At 44.7% G+C, this 19,762-nt stretch overlaps 1 protein-coding gene across 1 annotated transcript in view; it reads right to left on the bottom strand.

The window, feature by feature from the left end:
- Positions 1-3,162: 3,162 nt before the first annotated feature.
- The window catches only part of CISD3 (CDGSH iron sulfur domain 3), a 186,476-nt gene continuing 169,876 nt past the window's right edge, over positions 3,163-19,762 (bottom strand). The window contains exon 5 of the mRNA XM_077459418.1: positions 3,163-3,300. The gene's annotated coding sequence lies outside the window, so the exon portion shown is untranslated. The remainder of the gene's footprint in view (positions 3,301-19,762) is intronic.

Genomic DNA, 19,762 nt, shown 5'->3' with positions numbered 1-19,762 from the left:
CTCCACGCAGACAGGGGAGGCGTTCTGCTCTCCCAATTCGCGGTGCAAAAGTTTTGCCCACTCAGTCAGTGTCTGCGACACCAGTGTGGATGCCAGTACAGGTCGCACGGCTGACCCCACAACCGTAAACAAGGAACGAGCCACCGCCTCGGCCTTCCTGTCCGTGGGATCCTTGAATGCATTGAGTCCCATCAACCGGGATCATGGTTACTTTATTTAACCTAGATACTGCGGGGTCCACGACCAGAGGAGCCGACCACTTTTTGAGAAGGCTTTCCACAAAGGGGTAACGCACCGCCAATTTTTTGGGGACTGAAAAGGTCCGTTGCGGGCAACCCCATTCCCTGTAGATAAATTTGTCAAAATAAGTCAAATACGGGAAACCCTTAGGTGAACGTGGTGGCTTGCGGGACCCAAAAGGGAGAGCGGTACATCAGCAGAGGAATCCGGTGGCTCCTGAATCTTCAGGGTATCACGCACAGCTGTGATAAGTGCTCCAACAAGCGATTTGTCACGCCCGGACACGGACGGGGAATCACCATCACTGTCCGAACGGTCCTGGTCAGCCACGTCTGATACGTCAGAGAAGGGGTCACCAGACGCAGCAGGACCAGAGTCTGCATCAGAGCTCTCCCCAGAGGACAGGGGGGTAGGGGCCTCTTACGTGCACCTTTCCTTCCACGAACGATGCGCACCGCGCTAACCGCAGGTGACCCGGTTGCTATAGTCTGGATTGCGGGGGAAGAAACACCAGTTTCTGAAACCATGCTGACCCTAGCCTGTCTGCCACCTATGAGGGGACTTAGGACAGTGAAGGTCCCACCCTCCTGCTGCCACCGCATGGGGGGGTACTTAGCGCTAGACTCACCACCCTGGGGCGTTCTGTGAATGCCACTAGCAGTGCCTGTAGTCCCTAGGAGGTGCCCAGTTGCAGAGAGGAGAAAACTGTGTCAGCAGCAGCAGCTATAAACAGCGCTGAAACATTCTGCAGAGCTAGCTTCAGCGTTCAGCAAAGAGCCATCCAGCGTCCTGTACACACAGTTGACACAGGAAACAGCAAGTGAGAGCACGTTATGCTGCCACAAGAGAACAGCGGCAAAAAAAGTGCTCAGGCTTCAAGAAAATGGCTGCCAATGCAACTAATAGGAGATCCTAAAGAAGGTGGCTGCTGAAGCTCACCAGGGGAATACCAGCTTTCCCACATCCAAGATGGCCGCCGTAAAGCACCATGCGGTGACTGAACAAAAAATAAAGCCTGCCTACAGCCAGAACCACCTCCACAAACAACTTTTGGGACCCCCCAGACCGGGACCAGGACCAACGCCAGCCGCACAGAGCCCCCACAGGTGAGAAAACAGCGAACCCACACACAGTGCCCGCAGCGCATGCAGCCACCCCCCTCAGAGGGGGGAAGGAGGGGTGATAGGGACTTGGGGGAGATGATAGGGAGGTGAGGTGGCCCCCGAATCGACCCCCCAGGGAATGCCCAGCTGCTCACCCCACCGAAGCAGGGAGAGCCGTACTTACCAGTCCTGAAGAGCTGGGAGCCATTCCATCACAGACCTACTCCTGCGCAGTTACAGGGTAGCTGTTGGCCCGATATACTGTGACCCAGACAGCAGTAGCCCAGTCATATGTATACCTAGGAGCATTGAAGCTCACGACCAACTCTGGACCTGAGGCATGTCGTGGCCTGCCGAGTCTTAGCTGCGGCCTTCTCACGCTCGATAGCTGGACTGGGAAGACTACAAGGATATCATTAACCAGTCTGTCACCCAGCCGGCAGTTGATAGAAGAACCCAGGATCTTTCATCTTGTGCAAAAAGTAGCAAACCTGCAGCAAAAACATGGACCACGAGGCCCGCAGGGTTCCTAGGTCATTCTCCTTACTAGGCAAAATAAAAACTGAAGCTGCTGGGAGCAGTGAGGAGGGTTGATGGCACAGGGTCCACCCCGGGGCGGGATTAAAAGTTATGTGTATTGTGTAACAATTTTGCCTAGTTCTCCTAATGGCAGGGTATACAACCCATTTAGTTACAAAGAGGAGCTGTGTCGGTCGGTGAATATAAGAGAAAAAGCGTCTGTTTATTTCAATTGGCTCTATATAATGCTTATGTAATTTGCAAAGCAACTGAAAAATCTGGATCCTTCAGGAAGCAATCATCAAAGCCCTTTTGCATCCAGAAGGTGCTGTGGCCCAATGCCCAAATAAAGATGCAGTTAGCCAGCTGCACGAGAGGCAATTGCCAGATGTCCTCTCAGGTACCTCAACCCAACGGTCACCGCAAAGATGATGTGTCTGTGAGAGACATGGAATAAAACATGACACCCTTTATGACTCACCCGGAAAGGTTATGGTTCTAAAAAGTTGTTACTAAAAAGTTATTAAAAGTAAAAAAAAAAAAAAAAAAAAAAGAAGCTGTTTTATTGAGTTAGTTATTTTGTTACTCTGTGTTTTTATTAACTAGGAAAGCCAATGAGCTGCAGCGCTGATCTGTTTATTCTGGCAGCAGTAGGATTCTGCTTTCGGGATACATACGTTAGGAGATTTCTCATCCACAGTTTAAAAAAATTAAAACAAAAACAAACAAAAAAACATTACATGTATGCCCAACATTAGGAGTGGGGCAGAAACTACCATACACGTAATGTTTATAGATACTCTAAAATGGCATGATAGTGAAAACACTCCCCTCCCCCCAAATTACCCATTTTTGGAAAATAGACACCCCAAGGTATTTGCTGAGGGGTTGAGCCTTTGGAAGATCTTATTTTTTGCAAGATATTTCTCACATACAGTACATTGTAGGTATACATGGAATTACACCCCAAACACGTTCTGCTACTTCTCCGAAATATTGGGATGCCACATGTGTGCCTTTTAAATTAAAGAAGAATACATTGAAATATGTATATTTGAAAATAATTTGTGGAATGTAAAGACATGTCATATAAACATTGGCTTGGATTTAAAGAGACTCTGCAACGGAACTGAATCTACATTTAATAACAAAGGTCTGTAAGTTTTGGGTTTGTACTCATTGAGACTTTACAGAAACATTTTGCACATGGCTCTTAGAATTCCCCTTTGATAACACAGGTCTGTGTGTTTTGGCTTTGTACTCATTGAGACTGCACAGCAGAATTTTGCACATGACTCTCTTTGTGTGTGCCATCACAATATGGTGGAGACTTGGTCTGTTTGCAGCCGCAGAGCCATGCTTTCTTGTCTTCTGTGAGGGTGAAACGTAGTGGTGAGAGACCAGGAGCTTGCTTTTGATGAGAGCCATCACAGAAAGGCTGGAAAAGAGATTATACATCTATTACTTTTTCTACAGTACAGACTACATCATTGAAATAATTTACTTTGCTAAACGCTAAACATGAACTTGCATATTAAAGTCTTAACAAAAGGTACACTCAGTAGTTTATTAAAATGTACCTAAACCATATATATCCAAAAACAAAAATTCAATATATTGCAGAGTACCAGTCCTTTTACCCGATGACACTACTAGTCTTAGAAGCAATAACTTATAAAGTGCTGCACAACATTTGTGTAGTATTAATCATCAATCACCACAAAAACCATAATAGTGTGATGAATGCTTCAATCGTGATTTCAATATTTTACAGAGCGCGTGGCTTGGGGCGCAGTGCAGATGGACGCATAGCAGAGAAGCTCGGACTGCACGAGAGACCTGGGAGAGAAAAAACTACCAAAGGGCCGATTATGTTCACTCTGATAAAAAAAAAGGAACCCACAAAACGTTCCCTCTGCTCCCTGGGCACCCCCAAAGGGAAATCTACACCCTCTAGCCTGAGCAAATACTGCTATAGCGGCGGGGGGTCCAAGATGGCGCCGACACATAGAAAAAGCACTAAGGACGACATGGAGGATGATGAGATCTCCCTACCTGCTTCAGAAGAATCCAATAGAGGTAAAATTACCAGCGATCATCCCCTCACATTTGCAGACATGACGGAAATAGCTGCAGATATCAAAAATTCCTTTGCTGCCATTATGGACTTAAAGACAGACCTGATAAGACTCGCAGAGCAAATGGCTGTAAACAAAAGGGTAGGTAAAAGGAGAGGCAGGGCTTTAAAGTGGTTGTAAACCCTTACAAACCACTTTGACCTACAGGTAAGTCTAGATTAAGGCTTACCTGTAGGTCCAAGAAATATCTCCTAAACCGTATAGGTTTAGGAGATATTTGCCCGAAGACAGGCACCGCTGTCTACGGCGCATGCGCCGTAGACAGCGGTGCACAGGCGCACTGAGCGCGGCATCGTCAATGACTAAGATGCCGCGCGTGCTGGCTCCCGTAAGCATGCGCGGGAGTGACGGCTTCGCCGAATGACAGCGGTGGAGCTGCGAGACCCCACCGAGAAGATGGATGCGCCGGACTACTGGGGACTGCTGTGACTTTGCTGGCTCAGGTAAATGACACATAATGGAGTACTATGCCATGCATAGTAGTCCATTATGCTTTGCCTTTGCAGGGAATGAAAGAGGAAGTAAACCCATCAGGGTTTACTTCCTCTTTAACCAGACTGGAGTATATTGCTTCCACTCACTCTGAACAACTAATAGAGATGAACATGGACAATTGAAGATTTTGACAACAGAGGCAGGAGACACAAAAGAAGAGTCAGATGCATACCTGAATCAGTCTCTCTTGAACAAATTAAAACTGATTTAACCTCCATTTTAAATAACCTCCTGGAGAGACCTTGGACCTCAGACCTCGGGTTCCTGATAACACCCCTCCCAGAGATATCATTTGCTGTCTCCCCAATTTCCCCCTAAAAGAAGAAATCCTCCATAAAGCAAGAGCAAATGAACTAGTCACTTTTAATGGTGCTGAGATTCTGCTTTTTCAAGATCTCTCCCCCATAACATTGAAAAACAGAAGGGCTTTGAAGCCCCTGCTAGAAGTTCTTAAGAAAAAGGAATACATTATAGATGGAAATATCCCTTTGCTTTCCAAGCTACATATAATGGAAAACAGCACATGCTAAAAACGCCTGACGAGCTACTGCATTTCTGTGAAAACCTACAAATTGCACCAGTGGAACTGCCGGAGTTATGCAGTTTTGACTGCCTCCAGCTACCAACAACACACCATCCACTTCGGGCATTTCCACTAAAAAATCACCATTCCAACACGGCAAACAACGCAGATACAATAATAGGAGCAACTACAATTCTCCTGCAGCTAAAAGCCCAAGAATGAGGGATACAAGATAGTCGCACTATATATATGCAAACCTAGAAACACAGCAAAACTCAGGAAAAGTTGAACATGCAGTTTATGTTCGACATATAAAACTTTAATGCTTATATTTTTTCTTAGTTACAACGGAAGACTTACCTTTCTTTACATTATTAACAGTTAATATTAACCCAGTTGGCAACTAAATGCTGCCAATACCAACGAAAACTGAAATATACAGTGAACAAACTTCTGTCCACTAGATGGCACCTGCGCATAAGCAATGTTATAATGCTCATAACTTCTCATGGGAAATGACTACTAGAAGGAATGAACATTCCCTCAAGAGTTATGCTCTAACGCAAAACACCAACTTAGATTATTATGCAGAAAAGGCTGCACATTAAAGTAAGGCATGAAGATCTTGTAAACATCCATACCCAACAATTCTGGAAATCACACAAACTCACAGGAAAATATGGACAAGGAAACAAAATTTGATCCTGTACCTACAGTAGTCCTGTCAACCCCTGCTTTATATATTGCCTTGGATTTCCTAGGGTTGTTTTTTTTTTTTTTTTTTTCTTTACTCAGCTGAAACATATGCCACCAAAGGATCTAGCTCTATTTCAGATAACTTTCCAGGGGTACAGGAGACTCTGCACACCAAACCCACATTTCTACGGATTATCATCTCAGACACTCTGGATGCCATCTAACTCGCTGGTGGATAAACTAAACAACACTACCTTCCACAACGAACAGCCTTGAGGAAATTAAACCAAAAATAAAAGTGTACTACTAAACTCAATAACTGGACTGAGTGGCGGCCCGTCCATAGGGGGCGCCCAAGCCCAAAGGCAGTAGAAAAAACAAACAAAAAACATGTCCCTTTAAGAAAGAAAAAAAAAAAGTTAAAAAAAGGTCCTTATGTGCAGGACGGTTCCGGGCGCAGTGCAATATGGGAAGCGCCACGTTTATGCAATCACGAGATTGCAGACGAGGAGCTTCATTTGCTGCCAAAAACTCACTCTGTGGCGCAGTCAATTGTGTTTCACTTTCACCTAGGATATGGGCGGAGCTTTCTGTTCTATTTCCGACGTCACTCAAAAGGAAGTGATGTCAGCACTCGGGCGCTCCGTCGAACGTACCGCCTGAGAGAATCATCAAGAGGTAAGCAGAAACTCGCCATGCCTTCCCATATTTCAATTTTACTTAGTCGGCGGCAGCACAAATCCCCACATGCTGCTGCAATTTGGTGGGACACAGGCTGCTGCAATTTGGTGGGACACAGGCTGCTGCAATTTGGTGGGACACAGGCTGCTGCAATTTGGTGGGACACAGGCTGCATTTTATGTGATACAGGCTGCATGTAAGGAGGGAATCCTCTGGTGGCACCTGATGGCAGTCGACGTGGCTAGTGACACACTCAAAGCTCCCACCGATTCTGCATTATGGTGAGTTGAATGATTTCATTTTATATTACAATGTCATAATAGAAATAATGCGCTTCAATCATCCTGACACCATAACAACTATGGTGCCGGGATGATTGAAGTGCTAACACCAGATGTTTGGAATATCTTTATCTGCTGATTTTTAAACTTCCTAGAATACACATATTTCTATTGTTGTGTAGGATCTGGGCCTGCTGTCCTTCCATCCCTCTCTCCATCGTTCATCTCAGACACTAACCACATCACCTTAGAGCCACGCCCACTATTTCACTGAAACCATGCCCATCAAGTGGGAGGGGTCAAAAAAAGGGCGGGGTCATCCTACAACTTCACCAGCCGCCACTGAAACTCACCCCTTTTCTCAAAACCAAAGACAAAAAGGAAGTTAAGAGATTACATATGACATGGCATGGATGAAGCACAAATTCCATCAGGCATGTAATTTCATTTGCTACCGTAATTACTATGACTGTTAAAGTTACACTTCATGTTTGTCAAAGCTAAAAAGTTAGAACTGTACTAAGCCACAAAGGGCTCGCGCTACAGGTCAATTTCCAATGGGAAAGTAAGGTGGTCAGTCCCAGTGGAGGGATTGGCTAGTGGCCGGCCCTACCTGAGTTTATCCTGTTGCAAAAATCTTCTAGGTTATTGAATTGTACCATCTTTAAATAGTTCTGTTCATATTAGAAAAGTTTCTACTGTACCATTATATAGCTCCTATCATACAGGCCTAAAAGTAAGATGCTTAACCACTTAAGGACCGCCGTATTGCCATTGTACGTCATCGCAATGGCACAGGCAGGCACAAGCACGTACATGTACGTGCCTGCCTTCCAGCGGGTGGGGGGTCCGATCGGACCCCCTCCCGCTGGATACGCCGGTCCGGTTCGCTGCAGGAGCGATCCGTGATGAGGGGATGGCCGTTGGTTTCTGGCCATCCCCTCTCGATCGCTCCTGGCCAATGAGAAGCTTCCTCCCCTGTGTAAATGTAAACACACAAAGGAGGAAGTGATGTCACACTCCTCGTGGCGGTCTTTTTGACCTGACAGCGCGGAGTGAAGACATACAAGTAAGTGCACCAACAGTCCACTGACATATAGGTACACATAGGCACACATAGGCACACATTTCACCCCAGTCACCCCCCCCCCCCCCCCAGTCACAGTGTCACTAATTGCAGTGTTCATTTATTTACTGATTACTGCATTTAGTGTCAGTTGTGACTGTAAAAAGTGTCAGGGCAGCTAGTGTTAGGCCCCTTTAGGTCCAGGGTAGCCCCCTACCCCCCCTAATAAAGGTTTAACCCCTTGAATGCCCTCCCAGTTAACCCTTTCACCCCCTTTTACCAGTGTCACTAAGCAATCGTTTTTCTGATCGCTGCATTAGTGTCACTGGTCCCGCTAGGAAGCTAGTTTTTTTTTAAGGTTCAACGCCAGGTTTTTATAGTGTTAGGTACCCCGATATATAACCTAATAAAGGTTTTAACCCCTTGATTGCCCCTAGAGTTAACCCTTTCACCAGCGATCGCTGTATAAGTGTCACTGGTGACGCTGATTAGCCAGTTAGTTATTTAGTTATTTAGGTTCCCCGTTAGGTTTTTATAAAGCTTCAGGTACCCCCATATAAATACTCAATAAAGGTTTTAACCCCGATTGCCCTTAGTTAACCATTTCACCAGTGATCACCGTATAAGTGTTACCGGTGACGCTGGTTAGGTAGTTCGCTTTTTATAGCATCAGGGCACCCGCCATTTATTACCTAATAAAGGTTTAACCCCCTGATCACTCGGCGGGTGATATCAATTCGGTTTTAGGGTCAGAAAGGGTCTGCGTCGCCCCAGGCAGTGCTAGGTTAGTGCCAGTACCGCTAACACCCACGCGCAAAGCATACACCTCCCTTAGTGGTATAGTATCCGAACAGATCAATATCTGATCTGATCAGATCTATACTAGCGTGCCCAGCAATTTAGGGTTCTAAAAAAACGCATTGTTAGCAGGATCAATCCAGATACCTGCTAGCACCTGCGTTTTGCCCCTCCGCCCAGCCCAGCCCACCCAAGTGCAGTATCGATCGATCACTGTCACTTACAAAACACAACACACATAACTGCAGCGTTCGCAGAGTCAGGCTTGATCCCTGCGATCGCTAACAGTTTTTTTTGTAGCGTTTTATACAGTCGCTGACAGGCTAGGTGCTTTTTTTACCTGTGAGTCTCACTAGTGTACCCCTAAATTTAGAGCCCAAAATGGCAAAGCGAAGGTACACTAGTGAAGAGGCCTACACGTTTCTGAGCATGAAAGATAGTGAAGAGGAAGACACTGATCTGTCAGATTCAGGCTCAGAATACGAACCTGTAGAGGACAGCGCCTCCATGTCAGATAGCTCTGACGACGAAGAAGAGGTCCCTGCTAAGGTCAGGCGTACCCGACCCCGATCTTCTGATGTTGTTGAGGTGCAGGAACCGCAAGTCCCTCGTATGGAGTATAGAGCCAGTACTAGCGCCGCTCATCCTTTTGGTGAACTGGCAAGCACCAGCGGCCTAGTACACCCTGGACGTACATCCAGCACTGCAGTATCACGTGGTGACGTGGCGAGTCCCATAAGTGCAGTTCAAGCTGGCGAGGTGGCAAGCACAAGTAGTGTCCCGCTGCCACCAAGAAGAAGACGAAGACAGGCCCGTCGTTCCCATAGTGCCCTTCCTGCAGAATTTGCCAATCCTGATTGGGTGCCCACCACTTCTGCAGCACCAGTACTTCCCCCATTCACTGCCCAACCCGGTATTCAGGTGGATACAGATGATTTTACGCCACTTGATTTTTATTCTCTGTATTTCACGGAAGATCTCTATAGATCTATTGTGGACCAAACCAATTTATATGCTGGTCAACACATCGCCGCTAATCCCCAGTTGCCTTCCCTTGCCAGAGATTGGAAACCAGTTATGGTTTCCGAATTTAAGACCTTTCTGGGCCTTTCCCTCAACATGGGCACACATAAATTCATGACGTTGCAGGCTTATTGGTCCATGCATCCGACTGACCACATGCCCGTGTTCTCTAACTCCATGTCCAGGAAACGATACGAGCAGATCTTGCGGTTCATGCACTTCAGTGACAATGAACTTTGTCGTCATTGTGGAGAACCTGAATACGATCGGCTCTACAAAATTCAGCCCCTCAAACCACTTCAACCAACGTTTTGCAGACTTGTTTACTCCCCAAAAAGTTGTCTGCATTGATGAGTCCCTGATTAAGTTTACTGGTCGCTTGTCATTCAAACAGTACATTCCCAACAAGCGTCACGACGGTCCAAATTTCTACGGCGACTGGTATTGTGGAGAAACCCCTCTGTGTCCACGAATATAACAAAAATATGGGAGGGGTGGACCTCAATGACCAGTTGTTGGCGCCGTATCTAGCTTCCCGTAAGGCCAGACGCTGGTACAAAAAAGTGTCTGCTTACTTATTTCAATTGGCTTTGCTGAATGCTTTTGTGCTATACAAAACTTCAGGCGGGATTTTAACCTTTCTTTTCTTCCAAAGAGAGGTTGTCACAGAGCTTCTGTATCCAGACGGTTCTGCACCTCACCATTCCAAACCAAATGCAGTAAGCCGGCTGCATGAGAGGCATTAGTCTTATGCCATCCCGAGTACCCCTACCCAACGAGCCCCCCAAAAAAGATGTCGTGTCTGTACCAAGCGCGGATTTAGGCGTGACACCCGTTGTTATTGTCCACGCTGTCCTGGCAATCCTGGTCTTTGCCTTGGTGAGTGTTTTGAATGCTACCACACACTAGTGAAGTATTAGCGTAGGGTACAGCATTTCACAGGCTAGGCACACTAACACAGAGTCTCCCAAGATGCCATCGCATTTTGAGAGACCCGAAATGTTACAGTTAACAGTTCAAAAAAAAGTGTATATAAAAAATAAAGTAAAATTAAAAAAACAAAAAAAATATAAAAACAAAAAATAGTTGTCGTTTTATTGTTCTCTCTCTTTTCTCTCTAATTTTTTATATTTTACTGTTTACTGTGTTTTATTGTTAACCATTTTTCATGTTTTCAGGTACGCCATTCAGCTGCAGCGTGGATTTATTTATCTTGACAGCAACAGCATTTGCTCCCACGATACATAAAGCTGCGACTCCAACGCTGTAGGAGGTGATTTCACCACTACAGTTAAAAAAAAAAAAAAGAGCATATATGCCGAAGCATGGGGGCATAAGGGGTGGAGGAGCGATTTTGCTCCTAATGCCGCGTACATACGGTCGAAATTCCAATGCATGCTTGCCCGTGGAAGAGTTCGACCATGTGTACGTGGCATAACTTTTTTGCGGGAGGATGCCCCCATGCTTCGGCATATATAAATGGTGCATGTATGTCCATTATTAGAAGTGGGTGGATGAAGGGATGTATTCTAACGGTGGGCATACCCACCGATCAATCTCTTTTTTTTCGTTCAGACAACATGACTCTCAGCAAATAGCTTGGGGTGTCTACTTTCCAAAATGGGGTAATTTGGGGGGGGGTTTTGTGCTATTTTGGCATTTTATGGCCTTCGAAACTGTAATAGGTAGTGAGGAGTGAAATCAAAAATTTGCGCCCTTAGAAATCCAGAAGGTGGCGATTGGTTTTTGGGGCCCCGTACGCAGCTAGGCTCCCAAAAAGTCCCACACATGTGGTATCCCCATACTCGGGAGAAGTAGCAGAATATATTTTGGGGTGCAATTCCACATAACCATGGCATGTGTGAGCAATATATCATTTAGTGACAACTTTTTGTAAAAAAAAAAAAAATTTTTTATTTTTTGTCATTCAATCCCTTGGGACAAAAAAAAAAAAATATTCAATGGTCTCAACATGGCCCTCAGCAAATAGCTTGGGGTGTCTACTTTCCAAAATGGGGTCATTTGGGGGGGTTTTGTGCCATCTTGGCATTTTATGGCCTTCAAAACTGTGATAGGTAGTGAGGAGTAAAATAAAAAATGTATGCCCTTAGAAATCCTGAAGGGGTCTCGTACGCAGCTAGGCTCCCAAAAAGTCCCACACATGTGGTATCCCTGTACTCAGGAGAAGCAGCAGAATGTATTTTGGGGTGTCATTTCACATATGCCCATAGCATGTGTGAGCAATATATCATTTAGTGACAACTTTGTGCAAAAAAAAAAAGTTTGTAATATTCCCGCAACTTGTGGCAAAATATAAAATATTCCATGGACTCAACATGCCTCTCAGTAAATAGCTTGGGGTGTCTACTTTCCAAAATGGGGTCATTTTGGGGGGTTTTGTGCTATTTTGGCATTTTATGGCCTTCGAAACTGTAATAGGTAGTGAGGAGTGAAATAAAAAATTTGCACCCTTAGAAATCCTGAAGGTGGTGATTGGTTTTCGGGGTGCCGTGCGCAACTAGACTCCCAAAAAGTCCCACACATGTGGTATCCCCATACTCGGGAGAAGTAGCGGAATATATTTTGGGGTGCAATTCCACATATAACCATGGCATGTGTGAGCAATATATCATTTAGTGACAACTTTTTTTTTTTTTTGTCATTATTCAATCCCTTAGGACAAAAAAAAAAAATATTCAATGGGCTCAACATACCCATCAGCAATTTCCTTGGGGTGTCTACTTTCCAAAATGGGGTCATTTGGGGGGGTTTGTACTGCCCTGCCATTTTAGCACCTCAAGAAATGAGATAGGCAGTCAAATTAAAAGCTGTGTAAATTCCAGAAAATGTACTCTAGTTTGTAGACGCTATAACTTTTGCGCAAACCAAAAAATATACGCTTATTGACATTTTTTTTACTAAAGACATGTGGCTGAATACATTTTGCCCTCAATGTATGAATAAAATTTAGTTTATTCGATTTTTCTTATAACAAAAAGAAGAAAATATCTTTTTTTTTCAAAATTTTCGCTCTTTTTACATTTACATCGCAAAAAATAAAAATCGCAGAGGCAATCAAATACCATCAAAAGAAAGCTCTATTTGTGGGAAGAAAAGGACGCAAATTTCGTTTGGGTGCAATATTGCATTTACCAGTTAAAGCAGCGCAGTGCGAAATTGTAAAAAGACCTCTGGTCCTTAAGGTGTTTATTGGTCCGGGGCTGTAGTGGTTAATCTATACATTACATTGGTCGAAGCCCTCACTTTTTCATACCAAACACAAATACACACTCTCCCAGGTACTCCCGGGCACCTGAGGGCCAAATCTAATATCTTCTAGACTCTAATAAACTTTCCATATCTTTACACGTTTCACTAACGTTCCTCCCACCTACCCCCAGGATTCGACCTTGGTGTTAATCAACAATAAAAATGGATTGATTGACACCTTAAGGGTTTCCTATAAACCAATACTCAACCAAGGTTCTATAAGAACCTACTCGTCTCATAACAAGACCCTAAATCTACCCATTCTCTCCTCTCTTCATCCACTCACACCCTTTGCTGTGTTTTGTCTCACCCCCCTTATGGCTTATTCTTTCCTGGGAAAAGCACTAAGCATTATCTCCCATAATGTAAATGGACTAAATACAACTGAAAAAAAGAAAACTACTTAAAGATCTAGGGGTGCAACGGACCAAAAAACTCACGGATCGGATCGTTCCTCGGGTCAGAGTCATGGATCGGATCATTTTTCGGATCAGCAAATAATAATTGAATTTGCAAAAACCTGTGAAAATTCCACCACCATATAGACCCCATTATAATATACATCTCCCCCACTGTAATATTGGCTGAGCATGGCTGGGTATCGCAGAGTATGGCCAGAGTATTGGCAGGGTATGGCCAGAGTATTGCAGAGTGCTGGCAGGGTATTGCAGAGTGCTTGCAGGGTATGGAGGGATGGCTGTGACTGCACTTGTCACAGAGCAGTGCTGTGGGCTCTACAGATGCAGCCCAAAGCGCTGCTGCCATCCGATCTCTCCCCTCCACTGTACAGATCTGTACACAGGGGAGGGGAGAGAGGAACCGGCATCATCATGGTTTGTTTACAAGTGATCGCTCCGTCATTTGACGGAGCGATCACATTATAAATGCCGACGGGTGCACCAAGATGGCCGCCACTTCAGAAATAGGCTGAAGCCGCGGTCTTTCCTAAGGCCGAGACCATGGAGCGCTCCAATGGAGCGGGCCAATCTGCTGGTTGCAAGCTGAACAGTGGAGTCTTGAGTGGAGTATGAATAAGTATTGCTTTTTGACTGCTGGTGACTGCTGGGTTGCATTTTTAGGTTCTTTTGGGGCTTTTTCTTGTAGCTTTTTAATACCCTTTTCTGACACTTTTTAAAGCGGGGTTCCACCCTAAAGTGGAACTTTCGCTGATCGGAACCCTCCCACCCTCCGGTGTCACAATTGGCACCTTTCAGGGGGGAGGGGGGTGCAGATAGCTGTCAAAGACAGGTATTTACACCCACTTCCGGGCATAGACTCCCGTGGGAGTCTACGCCATTTCCTGTCCTGCCGCGCTGTCTGCTGGGACACACACGGGTCTCAGAGACAGCGCGGACAATTCCTATTGCGCTGCGCGTCTCGCGCATGCGCAGTAGGGAACCGGGAAGTAAAGCCGATTCGCTTCACTTCCTGATTCCCTCACCTAGAATGGTGGCGGCAGCAGCCGAGAGCCGAGCGATCGATCGGCCTCGGCATCGCTGGAACCCGGGACAGGTGAGTGTCCATTTATTAAAAGTCAGCAGCTGTAGTATTTATAGCTGCTGGCTTTTAATATTTTTTTTGTAGGTGGAATCCCTCTTTAAATAGTTTTTTTTTTCTTTTTTTTCCTTTCCTTCCTTCAGCCTACTAATTAAGGGGAGGGTTTAATTGGGCACAGGTGCTTGAGGTCTATATAAGTTTGGGTAGAACTCATTTGAGCCTGCTCATCTTGAGTCTGTGAGAACTCCGTCTAAGTGGATCTGGTCTAAGTGGTGAGTTAAAAACCAGAGTAAGTGGAACTGGTCCAAGTGGGGAGTTAAAAACCAGAGTTGAAAACAGGAGGTTATAACAGGGGTCATAGTAGCTGTGTGATGTGAGTACCTGAGTGTTGTCTGAGTAGTGTGTGTGTATCGTTAGTACTTGTGCATTGTGGGTGCACGCTGGTCTGTGAGTACCTGTGTACTGTCTTGTTGAGTATTAGTGTCAGGAAGCTAGTTGTTAGGTAATTTGGACTGGGTATAATCTCTAATCCTCATTAAATTAATAGGTACGATGACTGGCGAGTGTGGAGAGGCGACCCTGTGTACATCTTGCGGCATGTATGCTTTCCTTGATCATCTGATCGAGGGTGAATACTGCTGTGCAAAATGTAAGCACATTGTTTCCCTGGAAGCCCAGGTTCTGAATCTGGGGAAGCAACTGTCAGCACTGAGAGGACCCTCCACCCTAAATGAGAGCCAGGAACGTACACGGCAGGTGCCAGCACAGAGGTGGGTGGAGACAAAGAGGTGCAGGCACTAGCAGAGAGTAGATGGGTGACAGTCAGGAAGGGTAGAGGGGCAAGTGCCAGGGAGGCCAATCCAGGGCTGGAGCATCCCAATAAGTACGCTCCATTGAGTGACATTGGTGATCCCAGTCAGGGACCAGCACTGCTGGAGCTGAGGGATTCTCCTAGCTGCCAGGAGAACTCCTCCAGTGAGAGTGTGGGGGGGGGGGAGCGAAGGCAAAGGAAAGACGGATTCTGGTGGTAGGGGACTCAATTCTTAGGAGGACAGAGAGGCCAATCTAACAACCTGAAGTGCCGAACTGTATGTTGTCTGCCGGGCGCTCTGGTATGGCACATCACGGATCTGGTGGACAGATTACTGGGAGGGGCTGGGGAAGACCCAGCTGTCATGGTGCACGTAAGTCAGAGGCAGATGGAGTGTCCTAAAGAATGATTTTAGGGACTTGGGAGCTAAATTGAGGAAAAGGAAGTATTCTCAGGAATACTAACAGTACATTGAGCCACACCAGAAAGGAAGAGGGAGATTAGGGAAGTAAACAAGTGGCTCAAAAGCTGGTGTAGTAAGGAGGGGTTTGGGTTCCTGGAGGACTGGGACGACTTCTCAGTCGATAACCGGTACTATAGAAGGGACGGGCTGCACCTAAATGAGGAGGGTGCAGATCAGCTGGGATTAAGGATGGCCAAAAAGTTAGAGGGGTTTTTAAACTAGGCGATGGGGGGGGGGAGAGTTCAGAGATAGAGATAGTCAGCGTGGAGCATATTCCAGAGGGTAATATTAGGGGCATTAGTGGTAGGGTAGCCAAAGCACATAAACCCAAGGTAAATATAGTAGCAAGTCCTAGTTGTAATCTTGGAACACCCAAGATGATAGTATGTGACCGGTCAAAATATATTAATACATTAAAATGTTTGTTCACCAATGCCAGAAGTCTGCCAAGAAAAATGGGCGAGTTGGAAGCTCTGGTGCATCAGGAGAGCTATGATGTAATCGGTATTACTGAAATTTGGCTTCATTCCTCACAAGACTGGGCTATTAATATTCCTGGCTATGCACGGAAAGACAGAGTAAAAAGGAAAGGTGGAGGGGTCTGTCTGTATGTGAGAAATGATCTCAAAGCGAGTGAGAAAGAGGACCTGGTGGACGGAAAGTGTGATGAGTCTGAGGCATTATGGGTGGAACTGCATACAGATGGGCGTAGTTCAAAGTTAATCATTGGAGTTTGTTATAGACCACCTAATGTTAATGAGGAGGTGGAGACTCAGCTCCTTGCACAGATAGAAAGGGCTGCAAGGGCTGGGACAGTGATAATAATGGGGGATTTTAACTACCCAGAAATTGACTGGGGTAATGGCACTGCTGGGACAGTTAAAGGGCAAAAATTTGTAAACCTATTACAGGACAATTTTATGGTCCAGTTTATTGAGGCCCCAACTAGGAATGATGCTCTGTTGGACCTGGTAATCTCAAACCATGCAGAACGTATTACTAATGTTCAGATAAAGGAACATCTGGGTAGCAGTGACCAAAATATGATTTCATTTGATGTTAGCTGTAAGCAAAAATCACATACGGGAAAGATAAAAACACTTAATTTCAAGAGAGCAAATTTTCCAAGGATGAGGGCTGCTCTCCAGGACTTAGACTGGGAGAGAATATTGGCACCAATGGGCACAGAACAGAAATGGAAATTCTTCAAAAAGACTGTGATCTCACGGCAAAGTATATTCCCATGGGCAATAAGTTTAAAAGGTTAAAAATTAAAACAGATGTGGCTCATGGCCAAAGTTAAAAAAGCTATAAACTATAAAAAAGCTTTTAAAAAATATAAAAATTAAGGAACGCTAGTGTCATTTAAATGTTACAAGGAATATAACAGAATATGTAAAAAGGAAATCAAAGGATGCAAAAATTCAAAAAGAAAGACAGATTGCAAAAGATATTAGGACAAACCCCCAAAAATTCTTCAAATATATTAATAGTAAAAAGGTTAAGTCTGAGCATGTAGGCCCTTTGCAAAAGCATCTGGAGTGGGTGAAGGCTAACTTATTAAATACTTTCTTCAGCTCTGTGTATACAAAGGAGCATGGGGGAGCTCATGTCCATAATGGGGGGTGGTACTGACTCAGCCCCAAATCCACAATGGCTCATAAGTGATATGGTCCAGAAATATTTGGACAGAATAAAGGTGGATAAAGCACCTGGACCTGATGGCATCCACCCACGGATCCTAAAAGAATTGAGCTCTATAATTTCAAAGCCACTGTATCTAATTTTTAGGGACTCATTAATGACAGGAATAGTACCACTGGATTGGCGCAGGGCCAATGTGGTGCCTATATTTAAAAAGGGAACAAAGTCTTTACCAAGTAATTATAGACCCGTTAGTTTAACTTCTATAGTTGGGAAGATACTGGAGGGATTAATAAAAGCCTTGGACAGAGGGGTGGCGGTGGACGTGGTATACTTGGATTTTGCAAAAGCGTTCGATACAGTTCCGCACACACAGCTCATGTGTAAGGTAAAGTCTACAGGTTTGGAAATATCAGTTTGTAAATGGATAGAAAACTGGCTAAAAGACAGAATTGAGAGAGTAGTGGTTAATGATTCTTACTCTGAATGGTCTAAGGTTATCAGTGGTGTACCCCAAGGTTCAGTGTTGGGACCCTTACTTTTTAATATCTTTATAAATTATATTGGGTCTGGGATCAAAAGTAACATTTCCGTGTTTGCAGATGACACCAAGCTATGCAGTGGAATAACGTCCTTACAGGATGTCTCCAATTTACAAGCCGACCTCAATGCTCTGTCTAATTGGGCAACTATGTGGCAGATGAGGTTTAATGTTGAGAAATGTAAAGTTATGCACTTGGGGGCTAAGAATATGCATGCATCATACATACTAGGGGGAGTACAACTGTGGGAATCGATAGTGGAGAAGGATCTGGGGGTTTTGGTAGATCATAAGCTCAATAATAACATGCAATGCCAAGCTGCGGTTTCCAAAGCGAGCAAAGTCCTTTCCTGTATTAAGAGAGGTATGTACTCCAGAGAGAGATATCATTTTGCCCCTGTTCAAATCATTAGTAAGACTTCATCTGGAATATGCAGTTCAGTTTTGGGCACCAGTTCTCAAAAAGGATATCGGTGAACTGGAGAAAGTGCAGAGAAGGGCAACCAAACTGATAAGCGGCATGGAGGAACTCAGCTATGAGGAAAGATTAGAGGAACTGAATTTATTCACTCTTGATAAGAGGAGATTAAGGGGGGATATGATCAACATGTACAAATATATAAGGGGTCCATATAGGGAACTTGGTGTCGAGTTATTCACTTTACAGTCAACAAAGAGGACAAGGGGGCACTCTTTACGTCTAGAGGAGAAGAGATTTCATCTCCAAATACGGAAAGGTTTCTTCACAGTAAGAGCTGTGAAAATGTGGAATAGACTCCCTGTAGAGGTGGTTATGGCCAGCTTAGTGGATTGCTTTAAGAAAGTGTTATTTCCTAAGTGTACATAATATAACTGGGTACTAACATTTATAGGCAAGGTTGATCCGGGGAAAATCCGATTGCCTCTCGGGGGATCAGGAAGGATTTTTTCCCCCTGCTTTAGCAAATTGGATCATGCTCTGCTGGGGTTTTTTGCCTTCCTCTGGATCAACTGTGGGTATAGAATTGGGTATATGGGCTGGTATGATATTTATTATATTTTTTATTTTTTTTTGTGGTTGAACTGGATGGACTTGTGTCTTTTTTCAACTTGACTAACTATGTAACTATGGATCGCGGCGTGTGCTGATCCGAACGGGGTGACCCGTTCGGATCACGGATCGGTGACGATCTGTTGCACCCCTAGAGAGATCTAAAGAAAGTAACCCCATCTGTAGTGTACCTTCAGGAAACACACTTTAAAATGCCAAAATATCCCCAAACTTACCAACAATTACTTTACAACAGCCTTCCATGCCACCAATCCTCTAGCCAAAATTAAAGGAGTGTCCGTACTTATTAGCAAAAACTCCCATTTTTCACCATCACAATATATCTCTGACCCTGAATGAAGATGTATATTCATCAAGGGCATTTGGGACGGGACACCAGTTACCCTAGCAAATGTCTATTTCCCCAATAAAGCACACATTACCTTCTGCCACAAAATAATAGAACTTAAATGGTTTGCTGAGGTCTGTATTATACTTGGTGGTGACTTCAACGTCCCTCTTAACAACCACCAAGAAACCTCCACTGGTTACACACGTCACCTACAGACTTCTAAAACGAACTAAGCTACTACTACAATCCCTCTCATTAGTAGACACATGGAGAGCCACACACCCCACAGAAAAAGATTATGCTTTCTACTCACCTCCCCATAAAAGGTATCCTAGAACTGACCTAATATTGATCTCCCAAAGAGACCTGATTAACCTAAAGAAAAGGAGAAAAATCGGCATACTCTCGATATCAGATCATGCCCCCACAGCTATCACATTAAAACTCGTCTCACCCAAATCCTCCACATTTAGTTGGAGACTCAATCCAGCATTACTAACAGACCAAAGCATACAGGATAGCATTCATTAATTCATCAAAACATACTTTGAAAATAACTCAGACACAAACCCCCTTAATAATTGGGAAGCT

Source organism: Lithobates pipiens, unplaced genomic scaffold (genome assembly GCF_037356315.1).
Source record: "Lithobates pipiens isolate NorthernLeopardFrog02 unplaced genomic scaffold, aLitPip1_a1.2 Scaffold_28, whole genome shotgun sequence".
NCBI lineage: Eukaryota > Metazoa > Chordata > Amphibia > Anura > Ranidae > Lithobates > Lithobates pipiens.
This window is presented reverse-complemented; position numbering and strand designations above follow the sequence as displayed.